Source organism: Lygodium microphyllum, chromosome 29 (genome assembly GCF_053477565.2).
Source record: "Lygodium microphyllum isolate KBCC chromosome 29, Lygodium_microphyllum_v1.1.10, whole genome shotgun sequence".
Classification (NCBI taxonomy): domain Eukaryota; kingdom Viridiplantae; phylum Streptophyta; class Polypodiopsida; order Schizaeales; family Lygodiaceae; genus Lygodium; species Lygodium microphyllum.
The window spans coordinates 73,277,650-73,283,978 of record NC_141163.1 but is presented as its reverse complement, the minus strand read 5'-3'; the positions used below and the strand labels follow the sequence as shown (position 1 = coordinate 73,283,978).

At 40.2% G+C, this 6,329-nt stretch overlaps 1 pseudogene; it reads right to left on the bottom strand.

Moving 5' to 3' along the window:
• Positions 1–809: 809 nt before the first annotated feature.
• On the bottom strand, positions 810–1,753 carry LOC148010792 (non-classical arabinogalactan protein 31-like; annotated as a pseudogene).
• Positions 1,754–6,329: the final 4,576 nt, after the last annotated feature.

Here is a 6,329-nt window from a genome sequence, read left to right as displayed (position 1 = left end):
CAAATATTGTGTGGCATTGTAGTTAGTGTTGAGAAAACGAACAATCTATATTTTCTACAAATTATATGCATCAAAGTTGAAAATCATGATGAGGGAGGGATAATCAAGGAATAAAGTGGAAAATCATGTTGTTCATAGCCACGTACTTCAACATGCCCCCATTTTGATTTCTTTTAATATGTTTCATTACATTTGATGTCATTTATAAGTGGCCAACCCCCTTTCCTATTTTCTAAGCTGGTTGACAACAAATGTGAACAAGCAAGTACACTTTGTTCTCTAGCCTTTGTCTTGCCTCCTACTTGGGCTCTTGAAGGCCACTACTGCTTCTACTTGTAAAAGTACTCATAATGGCGTTTTTTGCACTAGGAAGTATAGCATAATGCCTTGTATTTTAAGATATTTTTAGCCTCTAAATTTCCTTATAGTTAATGTATCCACGAGGGATGGACCTAGAATCTAATGAAAGCTTATTAGGTGTAAATGCATAATTCCTCCTAAGAACAATGCATTGTTCTTCTTGGTAAAAATGACACGCTGGCCGTAGTCCAACTTTTTTGAACCAACAAGACAAATTTACGGTCATGGAATTGAGGATCAAATGAATATTGAGATTTTGGTCTTTTAATTGGTGACAATAGTAAGGGCATGCTTTGGAATTTTTATTGATGTCACTTGGAGATGTTGAACATCCACCAAAGCATAACCGTAGAATTGAAGGAATACAAGGACGGTGTTATTTTTTATAACTAAACCTAGAAAAGTCGGAGGACCTAGCGAGGGGGGCAGGATCCTTTTGAGAGGCAATGTTAGTTGTGAGCTTTGTATGGTGGTGGAGGGTAGTGAGCAGGAGGGGAGTTGAAGGGAGGAGGTGACTTGTAGACAGGTGGTGGTGACTTGTAGATGGGTGGTGGGGCCGACTTGTAAATAGGTGGTGGGAACTTGCATGGGGCCGGTGCGAAGGCGAATGGGCCAACTGAGTAGAGGGGCCCCCGAGCAGGATAATCCTCCACTTTGCGCAGCCTCGCTCCTTGCTTCCCGAAGCCGATGTCACTTCGAAAATTGCAGTCCTTGCTTGGGGAGGAGACCAAGAAGACCTTGCAAGCCTGGAGTCTGGAGAGGCTTGTACTTGATAAAGTCAAAGTTAGGCACGCGGATCAAGAAGTAGCCATGTGCATCAGTGGTGGCAGTCTGATAGAAGAAGGTCTTGTACTGCCAATCCCTACAGGCAAGTTGAACCTTGGCACCTGCACACAATAATATGGTATTGGATTGAGATTCGAGAGGATCCATGAAGGGAATGTTAGTGTGCTACATATTCAAGCTGTGTGTGTTGGGGGGCGGGGTGGGGCGACACAGAGAGAGAGAGAAAGAGAGAGAGAGAGAGTGTGTGTGTGTGTGTGATTTATATATGCGCATCTGCAAGGGGCTTGGCGTCTTTGAGAGAGTGGGAGCCGATGTGGTTGCAGTTCTGGCAGACCACCACTCCTTCCACGGCCAAGGCGACCATCTGCTTCTCGATAGCCTTCTTGGCAGGGTAGAGCTTATAGTCACTAGGGGGCTTGGAAGGCTCCTGCTGCTTCTTCTTGTATTGGCCGGGAGGTATATCACTACTATTACTCTTCTTCTTGTACTGGCCTGGGTTAATATCGTGCGCTGAGGCCAGCTCAAGCGAGGCCAATCAGCCCGCGATCATCATCACCATGAGAGCGACAACAGCAGTCATGGCACTCGTACTCGTCGTGATGGCCATGTTGCAGCTGAATGTTGCTCGAGCCTCAATTCTTAGATTGGATGACCAAAGCTATAATCCGTACGGGTCATAACAAGGCACTTTGAAAAGAAAACTACTATTGCGCAAAAGCACGACAACATTTGAACCCTAGATGCTCCAATCAAAAGTTCTAATTTAACTTAAGCTGCAAAATTGAATGTCTTTGTTATGTTACTAGAGCTCATTAGAGTAAAAAAGTTTCATCTTATTGGTACCCTTTTTTAACTAGCTCCTTTACCCTACTATGTTTTAATCATTCTTGTATCTTTTTAATTCTTCTCATGTCATTCTCAAGTGAGGCTAGTGCCTCCTTCTCCTCAATGGAGAAGAGTTCCACTTTTACTGCCAATGCCTAAACTCTTAAGGTTTGTTTAGAATCTTGGTCATTGACACTTGAAAATATTGTCCAACTTATATGCAGGTAGAGTTGTATAAGAGGTTTCATGAAGAGCATCTAGAAGTTAGAATTTCTCTATGGTGATTTGAGGGCTTGAAGCTGTTACAGCTATCATGTTCAAATGATTTTCTTGAAGATGTGGTAACTACATTGAGTCAAAGCAAAGCTATTGTTCGTGGTGCTACATGTGGTTGTAGGTGTTCATTGTGCATGTCGAATGAAGCGCCCTTAACAACATGCCAAGCTACCAATCATACATACATCAATGTGACCACTCTATGGGACTCCTTACTTTGCATAAAGGCTACGAATGCTTCATTTCATTTCAAAGCATATTTGAAAGGGCAATGTAGTCAATGTGGGTCAAAGAATTCGACATACTAGCCAAAAGAAGTGTCAACAAATTCTTTTCAGGTTACAATCAAGGAGTTTGAAGATGTCACTTATGGTAATAATCATGAAGAAGTAAGTACAAAGAAGCACAAGGAGTTATGATAAAGAAAAGGGACTATAAGGTTTTTAGATCCTTACTTGAAAGTCATATCAGGAAACTGATAAGGCATAACTATTTTGCAAGATGGCAAGCTGAACAATTCAAGGATCATCTAATAATATGGTGATGTCAATTATTGAATTTGTATAAAATTATATATTTAAAGAGAAAATTAAAATCAAATCTATGCACTAGTTTTCTTCTAGGGTCACTGTTCTTCTGTAAATCACTTGTGTTCATCCAAAACACAACAGGATGCATAAGTTTCTACACTTCTATATCTTGGATGATAAGGCACATGACACTCTTTCTATGTAGCATTGCTTATGCTTGCATAGCATGTGGCCAGAATATCAAGGACTTAACTTTCTCAATAGGCATTGGGTTTGGTTATATTAGTGTGCCACATATCTCAAATCCAAAAGACCATGTTTTTGTGTGTCTTAATACTATTAACTAACTAGTCTTGAGATGATGCAAAATTAATTTTATGTGGAGACATAGCAAAGGAGAGCTCATGATGGTATAGGAGAGCTATCATCCAAAGAACTCTCACACATGAGGAGCTAAAACCAATTGGTTGGCCCATTAAATTTGTTGCAAATATTGTTGCATTTTTAAAGCTCTTTTGAAGTATCATAGCTTTTCCAATATGGACAAGTAGTCTGCTCGTAAACAAGATATATTAGGATATCATAGAGAATGAAGTGCTAGGAGAGAAAATGTGGAACTACAAGCATCTAAAAGGATCATAGGAAATGCATTGTGTGAACAACTATTCATCCACATAGATTGGCATCCTTTTAAGTGGATATCGCCTGTTTGAACAAGGCTCATGTGAAAAGAATGGGCTTGCATTAGTATTCAACCATTAGAAGTTGAGGGTTTTGATAGCAATCAAGGTCACCATGATGTAATTAGTGATGCTTTAAAACTTTAATCAGGTTCAAGCACTACCGCCATAGAATAGAGGGCAAAGATACTCAAAAATGACACAAGTGAACACCGATATCACACTTGTTAGTTTTAGCAGTACGTGGTATAGATCTAGGCATAGTCACAACAATGAGATCAAATACCAAGTGTACTCAAAAGATCAACCCAAAATATATTGTTGAAATAAGAACAATACATCTATCATAGATAAAAAGTCGTAGTGATACATGACTTTGGGAACGACTAATGCAAGATCATCGGATCATCATGAATATAAGATAATTACACGATATAGGTCAATGGCAGTATGACTGCCAGATGTGGTGACTGTGAGCAATACAAGATTGGCTCTGGTGATAGAGAGCACTCAGAATGCTAGTCAAGAGAGACTGGTCAAAGGGACTCGCAAAGGGTCTAACAATGAAGCATGAGAACCCTTTAATCCTTGAACTCTTAGACTATGTGTGTGCTTGCAATCCCCGATCACTTTTGCTCACTTCCTTATATAGCCCGCTACCTGCTATGACATTCTCTCCACCCATGTGCCATGCCAGATAGTCTTCACTGCTTTAAAGACTACTAACTATTGGCACCTTTAACAATGACACACACGATAGACTTAGATCCACAAAATTTACTCATTGATATCGTCATCATCCTCTTTGTTGGGTGCATCATCATCTTGGATCTAGTTTGAGGGTGGAGGTGGTTTAATAAGGGCCAAGAGTGGAATGGGAGGTAGTAAGGGGTTGGGATTACCGCCTTCGTGATTCTTACGTGGATCATCAAGATTTGGGGATTCCTCCTCTTGATCCAGGCCGTGACTCTAATCATGGATTAGAGATGGGCACTTTGGCAACGCAGTGCTTTAAGGCAAGGCATGGGTCTTGGCCTAGATTGGGAATGCTAGCCTTCTTCATTTCCTAGGCTACTTTGACCTCATGTTCCTCTAGGATCTATTACCAAAGAAGGTCAAATTCCACCTTCCAATCCTAATTTAGGTCAAGCAGTACCTCTACTGAAGCACCTGGATGCGCTCCTTGGCTTTGATATTCCACTACTCCAGCACTTGGTAGTACTCTGCCATGAGCTATCACTCTGGTTCGATGAAAGTGGTGCCAATAGAGAAGTCAAAGAAGTTTGAAGCTGGCGGTTGGGGTGATATATTTTCCTCGCTTGGAGGTGTCAAGAATCTCACAGTAGGGGACTTTCTTGAGTTGCTGCGCCAAACACACACCATATACACAAGAGAAAGCTCACTCAAGAACACAAGAAGAGAGATGGAGTCCAAAACATTTTCTTGTTGGTTTATTATTATTACTCTTCTCATAATACAATGTACACAAAGTATAGATACGATACAACATAAAGGAAAGTGGTCTACTAAGTCAAATAGTGCATAACTGACTATACTAATCAACTTGTACTATAACCATGCCAACTATAGATAGATGCACCAAACTAAATATAATAACTGATAAGTTAGTGGTCATGTGAGAATCATAATGACCATCGACATGTTAAGTGTAGACATGCGGACCCATCTAGCCATGCAATCCATCATCAATGTCCACATGTGTTGAGCTTACCATCTAAACACTCCCTCTCAAGCTCAACTATATCTCTACAACTCCAAGTAAGCTTCTCTGCACACAATGCCTTTGTAAAAATGTCAGATATATGATCTTGTGTGATGACATATACCAAGTCAATCTCTTTTGCAAGTACCTTCTCTCTCACAAAGTGGTACTGTATCTCAATGTGTTTTGTCCTAACATGGAACACTAGGTTTCTAACTAACTGTGTGCTGCTCATCTTATCACAGTGAATGAAAATTGGACCATCTCCCTGCACATCCAAATCACCCAATAACTTTTGCAGCCATACCACCTCACATGCTACCATAGGAGCACCTCTGTATTCAATTTTTGTGCTTGATAAAGCTATTATAGGTTGTTTTTTGATGCTCCACATAATTACTGCACTACCAAGGGAAAATATGAATCCATTGGTAGATAAACATGCTACTAGCCCAATTTGCATCTATGTATCTAAATAGTTGTGTATCCTTACTTGCCTCATAAAAATGCAAAGTGGTCTTCATATACCTCAATATGCATCTAACTACATCCAAGTGAGGCTTTCTAGGTATCTACATAAATTGACTATAAAGGCTAACAACATAGTGCAAGTCTAGCCTTGTGATAGTCATGCAAATCAAACTTCCTACTATCCTTTTAAACATAGTATGGTCTTGTGAAAAACACGGATCTAGAGCATGGTTGCTATGGAGCGAAAGATGAAGACTAGATTCATAATGACATAGAGATGATTAGACTGATTGTTACACAAGTAAATTAGGTTCCAAGATGGAAGCTTGGACTCATAAACACAATCTTGTATAATGGACAATGACACTTAACAAAGACACTAACTGAAAGAGAAATGTATCATGACTTTTTTTTGAAACAAGGACTAAGTACAAGCTTATATAGCTTTCCAGCTGTTCCATTCTCCTCGCTATGCTTATGGAATCTAGAGCACCTTTTCCTGCAGTATACATCATCGCCTATTTCTCAATGCCCCCCTCAAATGATGAGTCCCTACACTTATTGGCTTTTGCCCCCCCTACATGGTGACATGGTCTGAGAGACTAGCTCATAGGCAGCCTAGTCAAGTTAAAGCTTGAAACTTTACATCTCCACTAAGGAAAAAATAGAGATCCACTA